Source organism: Monodelphis domestica, chromosome 1 (assembly GCF_027887165.1).
Source record: "Monodelphis domestica isolate mMonDom1 chromosome 1, mMonDom1.pri, whole genome shotgun sequence".
In the NCBI taxonomy this organism is placed as follows: domain Eukaryota; kingdom Metazoa; phylum Chordata; class Mammalia; order Didelphimorphia; family Didelphidae; genus Monodelphis; species Monodelphis domestica.
This window is the reverse complement of record NC_077227.1, coordinates 9,336,924-9,357,947: the sequence shown is the minus strand read 5'-3', so window position 1 is coordinate 9,357,947 and position 21,024 is coordinate 9,336,924. Positions and strand designations below refer to the sequence as shown.

General features: G+C 63.3%; 1 protein-coding gene across 4 annotated transcripts in view; it reads right to left on the bottom strand.

Moving 5' to 3' along the window:
• CTBP2 (C-terminal binding protein 2) overlaps window positions 1–20,257 on the bottom strand; it is an 81,184-nt gene extending 60,927 nt beyond the window's left edge. Inside the window, exon 1 of one of the 4 annotated variants that reach the window (XM_056795315.1) lies at window positions 19,894–20,257. The gene's annotated coding sequence lies outside the window, so the exon portion shown is untranslated. Of the gene's footprint in view, window positions 1–18,250; window positions 18,518–19,235; window positions 19,358–19,555; window positions 19,673–19,893 lie in introns of those variants that run through there. The other 3 variants (XM_056795323.1, XM_056795324.1, XM_056795322.1) reach the window with 3 other exon arrangements.
• Between the last annotated feature and the right edge of the window lie 767 nt (window positions 20,258–21,024).

The window sequence follows — 21,024 nt, the reverse complement described above, 5'->3', positions numbered from 1 at the left end:
CCGGTCAAGCAGCACAAAGAGCCGGAGCAGCGGCTGCAAGCGGCTGCCCGGCCTCTCAGCCCCTGGCACTGGCGGGGCCACGTGACCCAAAGGCATCTTTCCCCCGGGGTCTTCCCGGGTCACGGCAGGGCAGGAAGGCCTCAGCTGGCAAATGTCAGCGAGTCAAATGAGGGAAGCAGGTTATGTAAGAGTCGGAGAGCACCCCTGGCATCCAGAAAAGGTCAGGCGCAGCCCACAAGTAGCCCAAGTTAGCGGAGCATGGCCCGGGGACCGAGGCAAAGCCCAGAGTGAGGCTGCGATGAAATGCAATCCTGCCTCTGTTCCAAAATACAAGTCAAGAGGGCTGGGGAGGAGCCAGCCCCCGGCCCCCAAGTCACCCAGCAACAGGAATCACTGCTACAGTACCTTGGTTGGGCAACCCCAACAGAGATAAGAGGGTATTTTACAAAGAAGGAAACGGAGGCTCAGGGCTGAAATCACCTGCCATCATCACCCAGCTAGCCCCTGCCAAGAGTCAGAATCCACCCAGCTCTGCAACTGACCCTTCAGGGTCCTTCCCACAACCTCCCACCACCCCCTCTCAGCTCTGCCCTCGGCGATGCCAGGACTCCGACGAGCTCCTGCAGGTGCCACAGGTGCGTCCAGTCCCTGAACTCTCGGGGAGGAACGGCCTGCAAAGAATGACTCGTCCAAGAGCCAGGATAAAGCCGGTGGCTTTCCCAAGAGAAGTCATCCCCGTGGCAGATCTCCCTGCCCATCCCCTGCCCTGGCACTGTGGCATGAAGTTAAAGGAGGTTCCCCAGTGTTCCACCCAGCTCACTCCAACCGTGATCTTGTCTCACACACGCCAATGTTCATAAAAACAGTACCAGAACCAGCTGACCCACTAAACCCGAGCTCAGCTCCCTTGGGAGCCGCAGAGGTGGCCCCCAAAATACCAGCAGGGCACTAGTAGTGGTTGTAGCAGCAGCAGCAGCAGCAGCAGCATTGATAGAGATATTTTAAGCAAAGTGCTTTAGGAATATGATGGTGGGCACCCCTGGGCATAGTATCCCCCCCATAATTGGCACACGTGACAGACATTCCAGAGGCGGCACTAACAGGCATCCTGACAGTAGGACCCACAACTGACAGCCTCTGCACAGGATCCCACTACAGCTTCGGGATGCCCCAAAATCTCCCACAAGGGACCTTGAAATTGAGTTTCCGGACAGGCGAACTGACCCCCCCCCCGTGCCCACTGGAAGACTTGTGTGGCCCGAGGCATGGCCATCCTGGATGACCCAAGGTGGACAGGGGTCACTCGGGCCATGGGGCTCATCTCTCCCTGGGACTCTGCACCAGTCTTGCCATCCTTGCACCTCCCATCCATGCCCGCTGTATGCTGGGGGACCCCAAAGGATCTGGGTGTGCTGAGAACCCCCTCCTTAGGGCCCCCCTTCAGTGGCTGTGTGTGGGGGCTCATGCCATCCCTCGCCCCCAAATCTGTACAGCAAACCCTTCCCATTCTCCCAGAAAGAAGACTGAGCCTCCCGCAGGACTAGGCCCTACTCTGAGGCCTCTGTGTGCTCTCTCAGGGAAGGCAGCAGAGGCACAGGTGAGCTCAGGGCTGCCTTCCAGGCCCTGATGTGGGAACCCCAAGGCCAGAGCAGGGGCAGCAGCCTTCAGACCCTGGGCCTGAGCAGAGCACCTGTAGGGACCACACGGCTCCACAGTGCCCTGAGGAGCTTCCCAGGCAAGAATCTCTCCTGGTGCCATGCTGTGTTCACTCTCAGGGCTTCCTGCCTCCCCATGCCTCTTCTGGTATGAATGCTGCAAATTGGCCTGTCCATGATGGCCCTAAAGAACTGTTCAAGGTACCATGCAGGGCCTTATGGAAGCTTGCCCAGCAGTCAGGTGGCAGAACCTGAACCCAGGGCTCCCGAGGCTGCTTCTGGAAATCCTTAGTCATTCATGCCAAAAGATTCATGGTGTTCTCTCACGGAGGCCAGCCGGCTTTGGCTAAAAATGTGCTACATGCGTCTTTGCCACAAATAAAAATTACATAAATTAAATATGTAATTCAATTAACTAGGCAGATGTCTTGGTGGTGACATTTAAAGAAGAAGCGCACCCTTTGATTTAGCCATAGCACTGCTGGGTTTGTTCCCCAAAGAGATCATAAGGAAAAATACTTGTACCAAAATATTCATTGCTGTGCTCTTTGTGGTGGCAAAAAAATTGGAAAATGAAGGGGGTGTCCCTCAATTGGGGGGTGGCTGAACACATTGTGGTATCTGTTGGTGATGGAATACTGAATGCTCAAAGGAATAATGAACTGGAGGGATTCCATGTGAACTGGAAAGACCTGCAAGAACTGATGCAGAGTGAAAGGAGCAGAACCAGGAGAACATTGTACAGATTGATACATTGTAGCACAATAGAATGTAACTGACTTCTCTACTAGTAACAATGCAATGACCAAGAACAATTCTGAAGGACTTATGAGAAAGAAGCTCTCCACATCCAGAGAAAGAACTGTGGGAGCAGAAACACAGAAGGAAAACAACTGCCTGATCACATGGTTCGATGGGGATATGGTTGGGGATGTAGTCTCTAAGCGATCACCCCAGTGCAATGACACATGTAAAACCCAGAGGAATTGCACATTGGCTACAGGAGGGGGATGGGGGGAGAGAAGGGGAAGAACATGAATCTTGTAACCATGGAAAAATACACTAAATTAATTAATTAAAAAATTTCAGGGGAAAAATAAATAAAAATAAAGTAGAAGCGCATCACTTTTTTCAGAGAAAAACTCTTTCCAATGTCCTGTGAAGATCTCGGAAATGCCCATCGGACTCACACCCCACCGCCAACATTTATGCTGATTGAGCACAGCCCATCCCTCAATGCCTCGGACAGATGGACGGGCGCCCAGGCCAGGCCCTTCCTGATTCAGATGCACTGAGCCCTGGGACTCAGGTTCCAATCCTGATCTAGAAAAGGTCTGGATCTTTCTGGCTTTGGGGCTCCCCTACAGACACCAAACTCTCCAGGATGGTGAGGGATGAGTGGTTTCTCCTTCCTGGCTAGCTGGGGGCCAATCTGGGACTTGGACCTGGGCCTGCACCCTTGGGAGAACTCCTGTGGGTGGTGAAGACTGGGATGCTGGGCAGCCTCTACAAAACAAGGCTGGCACCTGAATAAAGCAACAAGCAGATGGGAAAAGACCCAAGTTTAAGTCCTGCCATGTGTGGCTGGGAGCTCAATTATCTTCAAGCCTCCATTTCTTCATCTGTAAGATCCTAAGACTGGACTGGCTTAAGGGTTCTGGGCTGGGACCCCAAAACACTGATCAGACTAGGGGTAGTCAGGTGGCTCGGTGGATGGAGAGCCAGGCCCAGAGACGAGAGCTCTTGGGTTCCAATCTGACCTCTGACACTTCCCAGCTGTGTGACCCTGGTCAAGTCACTTAACCCTGTTGGCCTCTGTTTTCTCATCTGTAAAGCAGGATGAAGAAGGGCATGGCCAATGCCTCCTGTATCCTGCCTAGAAAATCCTCAAAGGGTCAGGAAGAGGCAGCCAGAAGCTGGCCCTTGAGCTGCTTGGTGTGTGTGTGGGGGGCACCGGGCACTGGGGAGGGGGAGGACAGAAAGGAACGGGCCGGGGAGCGTGACTGGGCAAGACGATGGGGTGACCCGAGAGAGGCCGGTGCCTGACACGGGCAGCCCGAGACGAGCCGGTCGAGGTCTGAACGAAGGGGAGAGGCAGCCTCGGCCTCGAGGGACCCCGAAAATGACCGCTGCCAGGGCCAACCGCTGGGGAGCCATGGAGAGCCAGAGGGAAGGACCCCCCCACAAAGGTGGCCTTCAGGAGGCCTGATCCCAACAGTAATGACATTTCTATGGAGCTTCAAGACCTCATTAACCCAGTGAAGCCTTCCAGGACCCCAGGAGGGTGACGCGCCATCATGAGCCCAATTTTCAGAAGGAAACGGAGGCAAGAGAGACAGCCGCATCCCAGGCCCCCGGGGCTGTGACGGCACTCGGGGGAGGACGGCGCTGGGTCCGAGCAGGAATCTAGATCAAAGGTGGTCCCAAGGCCTGCCTGGGAGACAGAGGAAGGGGGGGACCGGAGGGGGCCCAGAGGGGAGAACAAGCAGCCAGGCTAACCCGAGGAGACGCCTGCATGTGGCAGCCCCCTAAGCGGCTCATCCTAGGACCAAGGGCTCAAGGCAAGTTGCCGTCCCTAAGAAGGGCAGGATGCCCGGAGCCTGGAGGCCGAGGGCCATCCTCGTGGCCGCTGCCATCACGCCGTGGCCCAACCCCTTCGCCTCCTCGGCCTTGTGAAGCTTCCACACACGTAGCGCTAAAGGCACGTCGCTCCAGGACGGAGGCATCCCTGGAAGGCCTGCTGAAGGCGGGGAGGCTAGCCGGGCGCCCTGGCCTCCGAGGCTCTCTGCCCCGCCTGCCGTGACTAAGAGAGCCCAAGAAAGCCTGAGAGAGCGCAAGACAGCCTGAGAGAGCCCTAGAGAGCCCAAGACAGCCTGAGAGAGTCTGAGAGAGCCCAAGAAAGCCTGAGAGAGCGTGAGAGAGCCCAAGAAAGCCTGAGAGAGCGCAAGACAGCCTGAGAGAGCCCTAGAGAGCCCAAGAAAGTCTGGCCTCCCTCCAGGCAGAGCAGGAGGAGATGAGGGACCCCAGAGCAAGGCCCAAGGCCAGCCACCTGGTGGAAGGAGGGCCCAGACCCCCCTGACCTCTCCCCACCTCCCGAGAAGGCGGAAACAGCTGAGCTTGGCTTCTGCATCCTCCCAAGGAATTTAGTTCAATAAATCCAAATGGGAAACACTCCTAAAAACTTAACTTCCCTCCCTTGACGCCCCGCGGCTCGGGAAAAGGCAGCCCTCTGCAACGTGTCCCCTCACGTTCTCCCCGGGGCGCCAGCTGTCACAGGGAGAGCTCGGGCTCCCCCACTTCTCCTCGGGCCAGCCTCGGCTCCTCGCAGCCCCCCAGCTGGCTCCTCTGCAGTTTTGTCCCCACACCAAGAACTGGGAAAAGGAGGTGAGGCAGGAGAGGGGTGGGGGTGGGGGAGATGAGGGAGGGGCAGGGGCTGCTCTCAGCCTCTTTCCCTCTGGAAGATGGAAACGACAGCCCCGTCCCCGCCCCCCCCCCCGCCCCCCCACCATCTGCCACGGGAGGAAAAAGTGCTTTGAAATCCTAAAGCGCCGCAGAAAGGAGGCATTTCTCTGGACGTGTCCTTCGTCCTGTGCACCCTGCAAAGGGAGCCCAGCATGGAGCCCCAGACGAGGGGCCGAGGCAGACAGGGCACCCCCAACGTCCCATGGCGTACCCCACGGACAAAAGCCTCCTCCTGCTAGAGGAGGCCCAGCTTCCAAATCCCACCTGGGCAACGCAGGGCAGCCCGACCCCCCCCTGCCTCAGTGTGCCCATCTGTAAAACGAGGGGCAGCCCAACCCCCCCAGAGTGCCTATCTGTAAAACGAGGGGCAGCCCGACCCCCCCAGAGTGCCCATCTGTAAAACGAGGGGCAGCCCGACCCCCCCAGAGTGCCCATCTGTAAAACGAGGGGCAGCCCGACCCCCCCAGAGTGCCCATCTGTAAAACGAGGGGCAGCCCGATCCCCTCCTGCCTCAGTGTGCCCATCTGTAAAACGAGGGGCAGCCTGACCCCCCCAGAGTGCCCATCTGTAAAATGAGGGGCAGCCCGACCCCCCTGCCTCAGTGTGCCCATCTGTAAAACGAGGGGCAGCCCGACCCCCCCAGGGTGCCCATCTGTAAAACGAGGGGCAGCCCGACCCCCCTGCCTCAGTGTGCCCATCTGTAAAACGAGGGGCAGCCCGACCCCCCTGCCTCAGTGTGCCCATCTGTAAAAGGGGCTCAGACTGAAGCGCCTCTCAGGCCGTCCTCCCTCCTCATCCCACACATCTCACGCTTTGGGGGCCTCCAAAACCATCCGGCCATTCCGGATGGGGATTCGCCCAGGAGGACGGCTTTCCCGGGGAGAGGCCGCCGCCGCCACCTTTTACCAGGGAGCAAAAACATCTGGTGGATCTGGCGGGCGGGCCTGGAAGGAGGAGGGCGCCGCGGCCTGCTCTCCGCTTCTTCCCGGGGCCGGCTGGGGCCGGGGGGGGCTTCCTTTCCGCAGCCTGGCCTGGCCCGGATGGGCTCCCAAAGCAGACACCAGCCAGGGCCGGCGAGGACACGGGCCCCCCTGGCCACGCAGCCAGAAGCAAGAGCAGGCCGTGCCCTCGCGGAGCTCGTCATCCCGCGTCCCTGCTCCAGGCTCATTCCTGCCTCCAGAGCGCTCCCCTCAGCGAGCCTCGAAACGGGGGGAGCCAGTTTTACTGTCCCCATTTCCCAGAGGAGAAAGTGAAGGTCTAAGGAACCAGGCCGTGGCTTGCCCCAGGTCATGCAGTCAGGAATTGCCCTGGCTGGGATGGGAGCCCCGTTTCCCCCCAGGCCCTTTCTGAAACACGGTAGGGGCCCGGGTGCGAGGGCCGCCCAGCCCAGGCGCCTCGTCTTACAAAGACGTCCTGACCCCACGACCCGGAGCCGGGTCACCTCATGACGCCTCTGCTCCAGTCCGTCCTGTTTCCTCTCCGTGACCGAGGAAGACCCTGGGGGGCCGCCTCAGTTTCTCTATGCCCCCCACCTCCTTGCGCTGACACAGCCGGTGCCCCCCGTCATGCTCAAACAGCTGTCTTGCAGGAGTTCCAGGTGAAGCCAAAGGGCCTAGCCAACGGCCACCCCAAAAGCAGCCCGTCCAGGGAGTTGGGACGAGTTTCCTTCTCTGCTGAAGCAGACTTGGGCTCCGTGAATGACCTCTAAGGCTGTTCTTAGGAGAAGGCAAAGAAGGAAGCCCAGACGTGCCTCTGGCAACTGGACCGTTGGGTGGCCCGAGTGAAGGACCCTGGGAGCCAGCAAGAGCCAAGTTTGATTCCTGCTACCGGGAGATCCTGGGCAAGTCACAGCTCTTCCGCCCGCCTCCAAACGTAGGGGCCGACAGCCTCCGAGGCTCGGCGTGGAGCCCAATTGAGACAACTGGGGGAAAGGGCTTCATAAATGCCAGCTGCCAGCAGCAGCGCCATCAGTGTTGTTAGCAGCATCACCAGCACCAGCATCACTCTCGTCATCCCCAGCAGCATCAGCATCAATATCAATATCACCAGCAGCATCAGCACCTCCATTTTGCACCAGCATCACTAGCACCAGCAGCAGCATCACCAGCAGCATCAGCATCACTAGCAGCAGCATCAATATCAATGTCAGCAGCAGCATCGCCATCGTCATCACCAGCAGCATCAGCACCTCCATTTTGCACCAGCATCACTAGCAGCAGCATCACTAGCACCAGCATCGCCATCACCAGCATCACCAGCACCAGCATCAGCACCAGCATCAGCAGCAGCAGCAGCATCCCGTCTTCCTCACTGGCTTTTTATGCCACAAAGCTCTGGGACAACCATGTCCTCGTGGCCTTGTCTATGCAGGGAAGGGAAGGCTGGAATCACAATCCATATTTCCTGGAGAGAAGCGGGTGGCTCCGAGGTTCAGTGACTGGCCCAAGGCCTCTCGCTGCCTTACCCAGGCTCTTCCTCCCGTGCCTGGAAGCCCCGCCGTCGCTTAGACTGCAGGAGCTCCATCCAGGAGAGAAGCCGCCCGTGGAGTTCCGGCCCCCGTACGGGGCGACCCCCCTCTTTTCCTGGGCACTTTATCAAGTAAGCACGTGTCAGGGAAGAACTTTGCTCTCAGGCTGGGGAAGGAGGCCTGCCAGGGGCGCCGTATCTCGGCACAAGCGGATGAATGCAGGGCAGCCCCCTCGGCAAAGGTGATAAGCAGCAGGACCGGGAATCCCCCCGGCTGCCCCTGGCCCTCCCTTTCCTGGGCGCAGCGGCAGCGCCACGGGGGAGCCCTCCAGGAGCTACACTGTCTGGGGGTCCCGGCATGGAGAGCCGGGAGGACAGCGCTGGGCCCCCAGGCAGCCTGCGAGGAGCTGCCCTCCCTCCGCTTCCAGGCCGCTCTCCCACTCGCCATTGTTCTCCAGAAGAATAGCCTTGGCCATGCCAGAGGCCGCCCAGGGCACTGGGAACAGGAAATGTGTCCAAGGCCTCCGCTACAATGGAGTCCCCGTCAGCAGAAACGCACGCCAGGACGGGCTGCCCAGACCCTCCCTGCATAGAAAATGAGCGCGTTCCGGCCTTCCTGCGCCCTCTCCTGGGAAAGAGAAGGGCGAATAGTCAGCGCCCAGATCTCACTGCCGCGCCACGGCCCCACTCTCCGCGTTACGGAGGCTCGCGGGCAGAATTAGAACGCGGGGCTCTTGGGCCGGCAGGCCCTGCCCAGGCCCGCCTTTCTTTCCCTCGGTCACAGGTGGTGGCGGCCAGCACTCTGCTAGCCGCCAGGGTTTCAGGGTTTCCACCATTATTAGCTCATCTGATCCCCCAGCCCCGCCTCTCAGGCTGTTACTGTCCCCATTAACAGATGGAAAGCCAAGGCAGACAGCGAGCCTACTGCAAGCTAGTGACTGAGCGGCATTTGAACGTGGGTCTTCCTGACTGGCTATCGAACATTCTCCCCACTGCCCAAGCTAGCTGCCCCGAGAGGAGACTGAAGGCCGTCCTTCGTCCCAGCCAGTCTGTCACACGGAGTGCCCAGCCCCCACGCCCGTCCCGTCCGCCATGTTCCATGGGCGTCCTTCGTCCCAGCCAGTCTGTCACACGGAGCGCCCAGCCCCCACGCCCGTCCCGTCCGCCATGTTCCACTGAGACAGGCAGGCACTCTGCAGCTATCGGGGAAGGGTCCTCTGACATCTGGCCTGGAGAGGGGAGTCAGGGGAGGCGTGGGCTTGGGACCCCCAACCACCAGCTCCTTCTCTACCCTCGTCCAGCCCATCAGCAGCTTTAAACCAAAGGCTTAAAATCCGGGTCTGGGTCTGGCAAGGCGGGATTCGCACCCAGACCCCGGCAGAGGCGTGAGGCGCGTGACCCAAGCCCTCCGGAAGCCCGGCTTCTGCTCTTCACAGACGCCCTCAGAGACGCCGAGTCTGTTCCCTCTCAGGGCGGGCGGCCTCCGAGATGCCACCGTCCACCGGCCAGTGCTCGAACCCCGCGAGGAACGCCGGATCCTGGGCTCACCAGACAAGCTCCGGGGGAGGCAGGCCTGATGGCGGGCCGGAAGCCCCGGCGGCCCTTCTGTCCTCGAGGAGAAGCTCCGGGAAGAGGCCACAGAAGCCCCATCTCGGGGGTCTTCGGGCCTCCTCGCAGCGCTGGACAGAAGGGCGGCCAGCAGGCGGCTTCCCGACGCCGGGCGGCCCTCCGGGCCCCGCCTTCCCTCAGATCGGGCTGAGCTCCACGAAGGCCGTCCGAGAGGGCCGAGAAGGGGCGGCGAGGAGGAGACGGGACCCCAGCGGGCCCTCCTGAGCCCCCCCCGGGGACCTTGGGGGGCTGCCCGGGCGTTCTGGGGAGCAGGCAGGGCACGGGGGGGGGCGAGGCTGCCCGCTCCAGCCGGGGCCGCAGGAGGGTCCTCGCCTTCTCTGGGCGTCCGTCCAGCTGGCCGGACCCCGAAATTCCCCCAGACTCGCGGCGGCCCTGACCAAGAGCCCACCTGTCGCGGCATCTCCTCTTCCAGTGCGCTTGGCAGGAGCAGCTGCAGGCCCCGCTGGGGCCCCGCCACGGCCAGGGCAGCTGTGCGGCCTCGAGCCTGGCCGGAGCTGCCTGGATCCCGGCCTCCAGCCCAGCCTCATCCCCGGCCCAGGCTGGGTGTCAGACCCCGCCCCCGCGTCACGGCGGCGGCCTCTGCAGGGGGCTCCCCTCCCCGCCCCCCCCCCTCACAGCGGCCTCTGCAGGGGCTCCCCTCCCCGCCCCCCCTCACAGCGGCCTCTGCAGGGGGCTCCCCTCCCCGCCCCCCCCCCTCACAGCGGCCTCTGCAGGGGGCTCCCCTCACCCCCCCCCCCGGACGTCATCCTCCGAGGCCTGGATACAGGCTTGGTTCTCCCCACGGCACCCCCCGGACCCAGGGTCTCCTCGAAGCTTCAGAACCCGAAACTGGGGGCTGAGTGCAGACCCCCCCCCCCAGCCCCGGCCCGGAGGAGACCCACAGACATGGGGCGGACAGCCCAGAGGACAGACCCAAGCCCTGCCCCTCCCCCATCCGGCTTGTTCCTAACTGGAGAAACTGAGGCTGGACCGCTTTAATCCAATTAGGCTCAGGTGAGACACCTGCCTCCCCCTCCCCCACCCCCTCCACCCACTCCCAGTAGAGTCCGTCCATCCGGGGCCTCGCCTGCGCCCGGTCCTCCCTCAGTGGGGTGTCCCCGTCCCGGCCGAGGGGCTCCGCGTGACAGGCTGGGGGGGGGGTTGTTATCCCCATTTTACAGATGAGGAAACAGAGTCCGCTGCGCCGCCGAGCAGGAGACCCACGAACTCTGGTCGCCCGGCTGGGCATAGAAGGGATCGTCCAACCATTGTCTCTCGGAGGGAAACTGAGGCTGGGAGGGGCCTCCGTCTCCCCGAGAACCCCCTGGGGGGCGGGGCCAGGACACGCCTGTGCGGTCAGGTGCTCCCTCCAGAGGCCTCTCGGCCCGCCTGGCTCCGTCCCCAGCCAAGCCCAGGAAGGAGACCGAGGCCCCCCAGCACACGGGGATCGTCCTCGGGCTCCAGGTCTAACGAGGCTCCTTGGGTCGGCCACGCAGTCTGGCCGCCTCCTCTTACACGGAAGGAAGGTTCGGTGCAGTGACTTGTCCAGGGCCACCCAGCTGTAAGGCCTCCCTCTGGATTTGAATTCAGGTCTTCCCAACCCCTCCGCCACTCCGAAGCTGTGTGACCCTGGGCCAGTCCCTTAACCCTGTTGGCCTCAGTTTCCTCATCTGGAAAAAGAAATGGCCAGCCTGTCACTGTCTCTGCCAGGAAAACCGCACGGGGTCCCCAAGAGTCCAGTTTCAGACTCCAGCCCGGCAAGCGGCTGCCTTAGAACAAAGTCCAACCCACCAAGTTCTTGTCCCGGCATTTTCAAAAGGGGAAACTGAGGCCCAGGCCATGGCCGGGTGCTCCCCGATCCCTCCCCCATGCCCTCTGGGGCCTGAGATCGGAGGCCGGGAAAGAGGCGGAAGCGAGTGACCAGCAGAGCCCAGCTAGGCCGGCGCCCACGAGGAATCTCACGGCATCGTCAGGAGGCGCCTGGGTGGAGGCGGCGCCGGGCCTCCCCCAGGATGGGAGCTCTCGGAGGGCAGCGACTGGCCCTTTCTGGGGCGCCAACCGCCCTCCCAGGGAAGAAGAACTGCAGGCCGGAAGGACGGGAGGTTTGAGCGAAAAGACCTCGAAGGACCCGTTTAACCCCCTAAAATACACAGGAGGCCCAGAGAGGCCAAACAGGCCCTTCTGAGGACACAAATGCTGGAAAGAACAAAGTCAGCCCAGCAAGCGCCCGAGGAGAAACCCGGCCTCGGCCAGTCGTCCCAAACGGAGACTGCAGAGTAAAGGAGGCTGGCGGAGACCCCCAGGAGACCCCCAGGCAGCGGGAGGACCTGAACCCGCCACCTCGGGCAAATCCCACCGAGAGGCTGCTCAAAGCACCCTTAATAAAGGGAACTCTGTGCTGCATAACCAATCAGTGACCAAAGCTGATAGCTGATGGAGGAAAGGAGGGAGGGAGGGAGGGAGGGAGGGAGGGAGGGAGGGAAGGAGGGAAGAAGGGAGGAGGGAGGGAGGGAGGGAGGGAGGGAGGGAGGGAGGGAGGGAAGGAGGGAAGAAGGGAGGAGGGAGGGAGGGAGGGAGAGAGGGAAGGAGGGAAGAAGGGAGGAGGGAGGGAAGGAGGGAAGAAGGGAGGAGGGAGGGAAGGAGGGAAGAAGGGAGGAGGGAGGGAGGGAGGGAGAGAGGGAAGGAGGGAAGAAGGGAGGAGGGAGGGAAGGAGGGAAGAAGGGAGGAGGGAGGGAAGGAGGGAAGAAGGGAGGAGGGAGGGAGGGAGGGAGGGAGGGAAGAAGGGAGGAGGGAGGGAGGGAGGGAGGGAGGGAAGAAGGGAGGAGGGAGGGAAGGAGGGAAGAAGGGAGGAGGGAGGGAAGGAGGGAAGAAGGGAGGAGGGAGGGAGGGAGGAGAGAGGGAGGAAGGGAGGGAGGGAGGGAGGGAAGAGGGAAGGAAGGAGGGAAGGAAGGAGGGAGGGAGGGAGGTAGGGAGGGAGGGAAGAAGGAATGAAGGAGAGAGGAGAGAGGGAAGGAAAGGGAGGAGGGGGCGGTGGGAAAGGAGGGAGGGATGCTTTACTCTCTTCCACGGGTGTTGGAAGGGAGGAGGAGACACCCAAAGACTAGGGAAGGAATCTGGAGGGTGTCCCTGTGGCTGCTGCGGCCCCCTCCTCACTGCCCAGGTCCGGGGGCTCCCTGCAGACACCCAGGCAGGCCTGTGGGAAGGAGAGGAGGGCTGCATTGGAAACAAACAGCACCACATGGGGGCAGGCTCAATACAGGGGGCTCCCCAGGTTCCTGCCCCCCACTAGGGGCTGCCCCTCCCCCCAAGCTCTCAAAGTTGGGAATTTCCCTAACCAGGTGGGGGCAGCGATGCGCATAAGCGGCCCATCCTGGCCTTTCACATGCACTTCCGGAGAGCCAAAGGGGGAGCCCAGCAGCTCCAGGGGGTGGAGGGGACAGGAGGGGAGTCAGGCAGGGCACTACCTGGGGTCCATCAGTAAAGGGGGGAGGCCGGCGGCCAGCATTTGCTCTGAGGCCCAAATGGAGTCATTTGTCAAGCACAGGGGGCAGCTGCAGGCCCTGGGGGGGGCAAGAATGGGGGAGGGGAGGCTGGGGGGGCCAAGAGGGGGGAGGGGAGGCCCTGGGGGGGCCAAGAATGGGCGCCCCCCCACCTCCCCCCAAGAAAAGGCTCAGGAGAGCTAATCTGGTGACTGAGCCAATCCTGTTCTTCAGGAGAATCTCTCCAGTCACCCAGCAAGAAGCCAAGGTCAGGGCCGGGAGGGCTCACGGGCACAGCCAGGGTCCCCCCAAGTTCCTCCAGCTTGGCCAACCGTAGAGGCTGCCCAGAGGTACCCCAGGGGGGTCTCTGTTTCCAGAGGGAGAGCCAAGGGGGCCCCCTTCACCCAGCCCCTGTGAAAGGCCAGCGAGGGGGCACCGTGGGGGGGCTGTTCTTGGAACCCCCCCAAGAGCTCCTCTCAAAGGGAAACGGAGCCGAATGCGAGATCTCCCAGGCTCTTCCTGGCTCTCGATGGGGCCTTCATGAAGCACCCACGAAGTGCCTGACTGGTCCAGTGACTGGTCCAGGGTCACCCGGCCCCCCTTAGGAGGGTCCATTCGGGGCTCAGGCGGCTCCTCCACTCTCTACAGCCTCAAGGGGGGGGGGCGCTCCAGGCGGCCTCAGAAAATAAGGCTAAAAGAAGCCAAAGCGGAGGCCGGCCCGGGGAGGCCCCCAAAGGCATGTGAACCTGGTGAGAGTGGACTGACTGCGGGACGCAGGGAGGGCGCCGGGAGGAACCCGAATGGACTCAGCCCGACGTCTCTGGGGCAGAGGGGGCGCCTGAGCCCCCATTTACCGGAGGGGAACGCTCCCCTCCCCCACCTAGGGGCCCTCAACCCTTGGGAGCTCCTCCAAGCCTTCAAGAGATACAAAGTAGAGAGCGGCCGGGCGGGCCGGGCCGGGGAGGGCCACGCTCTGACCCTTCACCCCCCTTTCACCCCTGAGTCCCCCAAAGCCAGACGGCCCCTTTGTTGTGGAGGGCAGACCAGATTCCAAAAGGGCGACTCCCCTGGGTCTCCCCCTTAACTCCTCGCACCCCCCAGAGCCCAGGAGATCCCCCCCAGCTAGAAGAGTCGCCCCCCCCAAAGCTCCAGCTGGAAACCGGCTCCCATTCAACAGGTCCCAGGGGCCCCGGGCCCCGTCCCCCCTTGGCCGATTGGTCAGGGCACTCCTCGCTGCACCCCCAGTCAGTCCCCAGCGCCCTGCGCTGGGACCCCAAAACAAGTCTGCCCTCCTCCTCCCATGCCCTATCCGGGCCCCACGATGGGGCCTTTAAAGGTTCAGAATAAAACCTGACTCAAACGGGGGGCCGGCCACTGGGGTGAGTCGGGGAGCCCCAAATCCAGCCTTGCTGTGTGACCCTGGATGAGTCACTTCCCTGTCTGCCTCAGTTTCCTCCTCTGTAAAATGAGCTGGAGCAAGAAGAGGCCCAGCACCAGTCACTGAGCCGAGACATCCCCAACGGGGGTGGGGGGACGTGGCCTGCCTCTGTGCGGATCTCAGTGGATCGGCATAAAGCGAACCTCTTGGGATTATTGTGAAAATGGTTTTGGATTTGGGGACCCCCAGAGGGTCTTGGGGACCCCCCAGAGGGTCTTGGGGACCCCCGATCCCCCGTCATTCTTGCTCATCACCCTCCTTCCTAGCTTTGGTCCGGGGCTCTGCGCAGTGGCTGCTTTTAGAGCTCCTTCCTTCGAGCTGGGGGGACTTGGGGAGCCCCCGTGGGCGCTTCCAGCTCTCCCCGGACGTCTCCCCGGCAGACGCACTCATCGCCCTCATTTTATCGTGGAGGTGCTGGAGGCAAAGGGTGGGAAAGAGACTTGCCCAGGGTCAGGGTTCAAATGCTGCCTTCGAGAGCCCCACCTTTCCCTTTCTCGATGCCCATGAAGTGGGGTTTGGGCAGCCTCGCCAGGCACAAATGCACGAACCCCAAGACGCGTGGAGGGGCACCCACAGCCATGACGAATGGCCTCTCTGGGGCATTAGAAGGGGTGTCTGAGCCCCCCTTGTTGAGAGGTTGGCCTGTTGGGGGGGGCTTTTTGAAATGCTGCCCCCCCCCCGGGGCCTGGCGAAGGTGAGTGGGACAGATGGGGAGAAGAGGGCCAACTCAGCCCCCGGAGAGAACGGAAGCTCCTGGGGCGCTCTCAGTTCAGGCCGAGTCTCCCCACCATTCATGGGTGGTGCGGCACCCGGACACAAGAAAACGCATCTTCTCGAGTTCAAATCCTGCCTCAAACTTTACCAGCGGCAGGAGCCTGGGCAAGGCGCATCACTTCTTGCCTCAGTTTCCTTGTCTGTCAAAGAGCTCGAGAAGAAAACAGTGACTGGCTGGAGCATCTCGGCCAAGGCCAAGCCTGAACACGAACACGCCAGGCATGTTTTGGCCACAGGGAGGAGAGGCCCCCTGGAGACACCCCCCCCCAGCCCAGGCTGGGCACCCTGACGGCCGACTAGGGGACCTCCATGGCTTGGGGAGCCCCTCACAGCCTCTAAGGGCTTGCAGAGAACCTCCCTCCTTGGAGGGTTCAGATCAAAGGGCGTGTGAGGGGCGTCTGAGGGCCCAATCAAATGCCTGGGGTCCGCCCTACCCGGTCAGGCTGGGGGGAGGGAGGAAGGGGGCCCTTTGGGGTCTTTACTGCCCTGGAACACTCCACCGAGCCAGAAAGGTTGGCGATTCTCTACTAGCAACACTGTAGCGGCCCCAGGGGATTGTGGGCCAAGTCCTTGCCTTCTGTTGATCTCCACCCGAGCCCCCCAAACACCCCGGCACAAGGGAGCTCCCGGAGGCCCCCTGCCTTCCCTTGGCACCGATTAAGGGCTAACAGGAGGCAGGCTCTGATGAGATGGCTCAAGAGCTCCTCCAGGACCCCCAAGGCAGATCTCTCAGGCCCGGGGCTCCCCCAGATATCCTGGAGGCCTGGGAGGAAGCCAGGAACACATGTCTCTGCTGGTCCCTTCCGGACCCCTCAAGCACACCACAAAAGCCTCTTCTGTGGGGAGGGGGCAGCCCTCTGGGGCTCACGCGCTGCTGCCCTGCCTGCCCCTCTGCTTCCGGAGAGCCACGGGAGGCTCACTCCCAGAGTCCGAGCATCCCCCCTCGAGAGCTAAAAGCAAGCAAACTCGAGGACCTGGATGGACCCATGTGACGCGGAGGGTGTCACCCAGGACCCACAAGGGGCTCTGGGACAGCCGGCCATTGAGGCAGATCAAAGGAGCCCAAAGGGCCAAAACCTAAGGTTCTAGTCCAAGAGATGATGGGGGGGGGAGGAGGGATCTGCTCTGTGAGTCCAGAAGACACTGTCCTGGGGGAAAAGTCACTTCTGGCCCCCCCCACGGGATGTAAGGGTGCCGACACCCACCCACCACAGGAAGCTTGGGACAAGCCACGCACCCCCCCCAACAGCGAGCAGGGCCTGCACTTCCCCAGCTGCAATCCCAGAGAAGGGGGAGAGACAGAGGGAGGAAGTGATGGTCTTCCAAGCCCAGAGCCAGCAGGACTTCTTCGGTCCCACCACTAGGATTCCTGGGGCTCCAGCCCTAGACCAGCCCCCCCCCCAGTTCCCTCCATTTCCAAAGCCAATTCAGGAATTCTGGGCCCATCCAGCCCCCCCCCCCCCATCCCATTGATTTTAAGGTTCTTATTTCCGCCCCAAAGGGCCTCAGAGGCCAAAGTTCCACTTTAGGGGAGCAAACAGGTGTGGGCGGGCTCCTCCCCTCACACCCCCAGGCAGGCGGCCCAAATGCATTTGAAAAAGAAGCGCAGCAGCGGAAGGACAAAGGGCAGCGCAATAAAGGTCCAGGTACCACACTAAGCCTGCGGACCACCCGCATGGGGGGAAGATCCTCCCAGCAACCCCTCTAAAGCGCTGATCAGACGGCGGGTCTAGCCGGCCCCAGAGCCCACCTCCAAAACAACTGCCCTCCCCGGCGCTGCTTTATGTATTGGGGCCCCCAACAAACTCCAGGCCAGAAAGCCCTTCCCGGGTCTCCCAACAGAGACCCGCCTCCCCCAGGTCTGGGCAGGGGAGGGAGGGGGTGCTGGAGGGGTCCCAGAGAATACCCGAGGTGGGGGCAGGATCCCGGTGGCCCCCCCAACTCCTTCCGAATTCCGTTTCTCTCCTGGGTGCCCGGTGGGGGAGGGGAGGCTCCCCGGAACCCCTCCCGAGCCACGGCCAGAAACCTATTTGTTTATTTCCTTTGTTTGGTCAGTTGGGCTCCAAGTACTGGCTCTCCAGGAAGCCGGGGCGGCTGGGAGCGCCAACTTGAAGGCGCCTTCCCTCGGGCCGGGAGGCCGCTTTTTCGGCTGGAAATCTCTCATCTCATTAACTTTTCTTTTAGGACCATAAAAAGGGCCGTTTCCCCTGTTTACTGCAAAGTGTCAGGGCCGGCGGGGGAGCTCGCTTGGGAGCCAGGACAAAAGGAGATCTCGGTCTTCACCGGGAAGAGAAATTCGGGCTGCTTGCCTAGCGAGCCCCTCCCGAAGGAAAAAGGGTGCAGGACCACTTCCCGTCCTCGAAATGCCCTTCGGCTCAGCGGCGTCAAAGCCACCCCAAAAGGGGCTTTTCTTTTCCGCCCAGGGCCGTCGCCTCTCCAAAAGGCCCGCCAAAGCTTCCGGAAAGGGATTTCATCCCCGGGAAATTATCTCCAAGTACATAAAAAAGCTGATTAGCCTCGGAGGACATCCGGGAGGCAAGCCCACCCGAGCAGAGCCCCGACAGGCGGCGGTGGCGGCGCTGGGGAAGGATCGAGGAAGCGGAGGCCTCCGGGAGAGAAGCAGCGGCCGAAAAAGGGGAGAAAACTTTATCCTCCGGTATTCAAGTTGGAGCAGACCGAGGTCTGTTTACTTCCCATGATGCCAAGTCCCCAAAGAATATCGATGTGCAGATCAGAATTACGTTCGCCTCCCTCCCCGGCACACAGGATACAGAAAGACAAAGGGGATATTAAGCAGTTTAATTTTCCCAGGCACTGCGGCGGCGGCGGCCAGAGAAAGGAGTTCTCCTCGGCGGGCTCCGCGCCGCCCCCTCCCCCCCCAGCCCTGCCGCGGCTCCGAAGAAGCCGAGCTCGGCCAGGGCACACAAAGATATGCGAGCGGGAAGAAGGCCGCCCGAACGCAGGCTCCGAGGATCGGCTGCTAGCTCTGCCGGGGGCCCGCGGTTAGCCATTCATGCGACCCCTTCCAAAAATCCTGCGAGGGAGCTTTCTGGGGCAAGACTTGCGCCACCCCGTCATCGCTGCCCTTCTCCTCCTCCTCTTCTTCCTCCTCCTCCTTCTCGGAGGGCGAAATCTCCCACACATCCAGTCCCCAAAGGCTGTGCAGTCCTCGTTCTCATCCCACTGCCCCAGAAGCCGGGAAAATGTCCGGTCCTCCCCCCACCGCAGTCCCGGCTCCACAAACACGGGCAGGCCGACAGAAGCCCGTCCGGGAGGAAGAGGGGGCCGGCTTCCCGAGGACGGAGGGGAAGTCCTCCCGGCAGAGGCCAAGACTGCTGAGTCCGGGGAAGCTGCAGCCTGAAACTGACCTGTGGAAACTGACCCGGCGGCGTCCTCCCCACAGTATCCAAAAGGCAGCCGCGGGCGGGCAGCCGGGCGGCGGGAAACGTCCCAGCCCCACGTTCCGGGGAAGAAGAAATCATCATCATAATAAAGGGGGCCCGGGCGGGGGCGGGCCAGGAAAAAAGCCTCGGTTTTCCTAAGGGGGCTCAATGCCCTCCCCCACTACCGGCCCTTCCACTCTCTTTCTTTCGGCCATCAGTAAGGGAGGAAGAGAATTTGAGGGAAACAGTCTTTCGGTTTGTCAGCACCATCGAGGAAACAAGCCCCCCCTTCCCCCCCCAACAAAGCGCTGGGTGCGCGCACTCGGCTGTCCACGCTCTCGGCCCCCTCTTCAACTTTTTTTTCTTTTGCAGCATAAAAAGTGCGGAGCCAGGAGGGGAGGGGGGAGGAGGGAAAGGGAGGGGGTCGAGGTCTGCCAAGCGGGTGAGAGAAAGTCAGTGCCCGCAGGAAAGCAGCCAGAGGGGAGAATGCGGCTCCTCCTTTCCTCTCCTGCCCTTCTGCCCCCCCCCACGTGTCCCCCCGACCCTCATTCCCTCCTCTCCCCCCAGCCCCCGCTTCTCCCCCATCGTCTCGACCGGGCCCGGCAGGGCTGCAGAGCGGGGTAACCTGGCTAATCTGCTGGCAGCTGGTGTCCAGCCCCCGCGGCCCCGCGTAAACAATGCGCAGCGGCCCGGCAAAACAAAAGAGCCCGCTTCACCTCGCGGGGAGCTGGGGCCTGGGGGCACCCCGGGCCGCGAGGGCGGGGCCCGCCCCCCCGGGGAGCAGCCGGCTGCCGAGCCCCGCCGGAGAACGACTTCTGTTCGGCCGGCCCCGCAGCCCCCAGGAGCCCCGGCCGGGTGCAGCAAGCGGCCGCAGCGGACCCCTCCCCCAGCTCTCGTGGGCGGTGTGGCGCAGTGAGGCGAGCACGCCGGGCCGCGGCTCCCCCCCCCTCCGGCCCCCCGAAGCGCTTACCTGGCCCGGGCTGCGCGGCCGGGCTCCGGGCTCCTCCGGGCCGGCCGGCCACGGGCAGAGCTGGACTCGAGGGCGGCCGCGGCGTCACTGGGCTCCAGCAGGCAGGACCCTGGCCCCTCGGCCCCCAGCCCGGCTCTCAGCGCCGCGGTCGCCGGCTCATCCCTTCGCCCCGCGCCGCCGCCGCCGCTGCTGCTGCCGCCGCCGCTGCTGCCGCCGCCGCTGCCGCCGCCAGGCCAGGCCACGCGCGCACACACGCACACGCACACGCAGCCCGACACACACAAAAACTTAAGCTCCGGAACGCCGGGCTTCCCCGCTACCTCCAGCCGGCGTTCTCGGATGCCCGCCGCGGCAGAGGCTGAGGCGGCTGGGGCTGGGGCTGGGGCTGAGGCTGCTGCTGCTGCTGCTGCTACAGCTGCTGCTGCTGCCGCCGCTGCCTCGGCCGCCGCTGCCGCTACCACCGCCGCCGCCGCTGCTGCTGCGCTCGCCTCCTCCTCCTCCTCCCCTTCCTCCTCCTCCTCCTCCTCCTCCCCGGCCCTGCCCTGCCCAGCCCGGCCCAGCCCACCCCCGCCCCCCGCTCCCTCCCCTCCCCGCCCCCGCCCCACCCCGCCCCCTCCGCCTCTTCCTCCGGGCAGCCGGGAGGCAGCGGAGCGCTCACCCCGGAGGATGCTCAGCTCAACTTGGCTCCCGGGCCCCGAGCGGTGAAAGTCCTGGAGGAGGCCCGAGCCGGGAGAGCCGCAGCAGCTGAAGCCGCCACCGCCGTCGCCCGGCCCAGGGCTGCTCCCGCTCCTGCGGCTGCCGGGGCTCCCAGCGCCCCCGCGTCTACCGGCCCCAGCAGCTCCGAGACGAAACAGGGGGCACTAGTGACGATCGCAGGAGCCCCGCACGCTGGGGAGCCTCCGACCCCTTCTACCTCCTTCCTCCTCCTCTTCCTTCTTCTCTCCCTCTTCCTCCTCCTCCTCTCCTTCCTCGCTCCTGGCCTAGATGGAGCGGGGTGAGGTGAGGGTCTGCGGCTCGGCCACCCGCCCGCCAGCCGCTCGCTTTTTTTTTTTTTTTTGGGCAAAGGCGGGGTCTCTCCGCGCAAACCAATGACACAACCCCACATGGACCAGCCTCGCCCCCTGCCGAGCCGCGGCCCTACAAATGGGCTCGCGCTCTGCCCTCCCGGGGGATGCGGGTGGCAGCGGCAGCAGCGGCTCTGGCCAGCGCGCCCAGGCGGGAGGGCGGAGGGTGGGGGGGTGTGGCCCAGCCCAGGTCCCATCTCCCCCTCCCCCACCCTCTCCCTCGTGCGCTTCAGCCTGGGCATGGGGCATCCTCCATCCCCGAGGACCGCGGGCACTGAGAAGCTCTAGCAGCCAGGGGCCCTTCCTCCTCCCACCAGCCCAAAGCGGGGCTCCCCCGCCCTCTGCGCGCGGCTACACCCCCCCCCCCAAGACCGTGGGCCTCGGCCCCTATCGAGGCTCCCGCCCGACCACGTGGAACCGGAGGAGCCCCCTCCTCCTGGGCCCACGTGTGTCCCGTCTCCGGGGGCCCAGCAGCAGGTTTCTAAGGACCCAGAAGAGCCCCCCAACTTCCCGGCGCTGTCCCTGGGCCGCCCTCAGACACCCCAAGCAACTGGACAGCCCCGGGGCCCCAGGTCACCCAGGCCTCCCGAAATCGGGGACTCAGCTCCCGCCCCGTCCTTCCGCAGCCTGGTCCGGGGCGGGACGCTTTGGGGGAGCTATCCCCGAGGCTGCCTGCGTCCTCTCGGGCCAGCGCACCCCCGCCCCCGCCTTACCCCCCCCCCCCA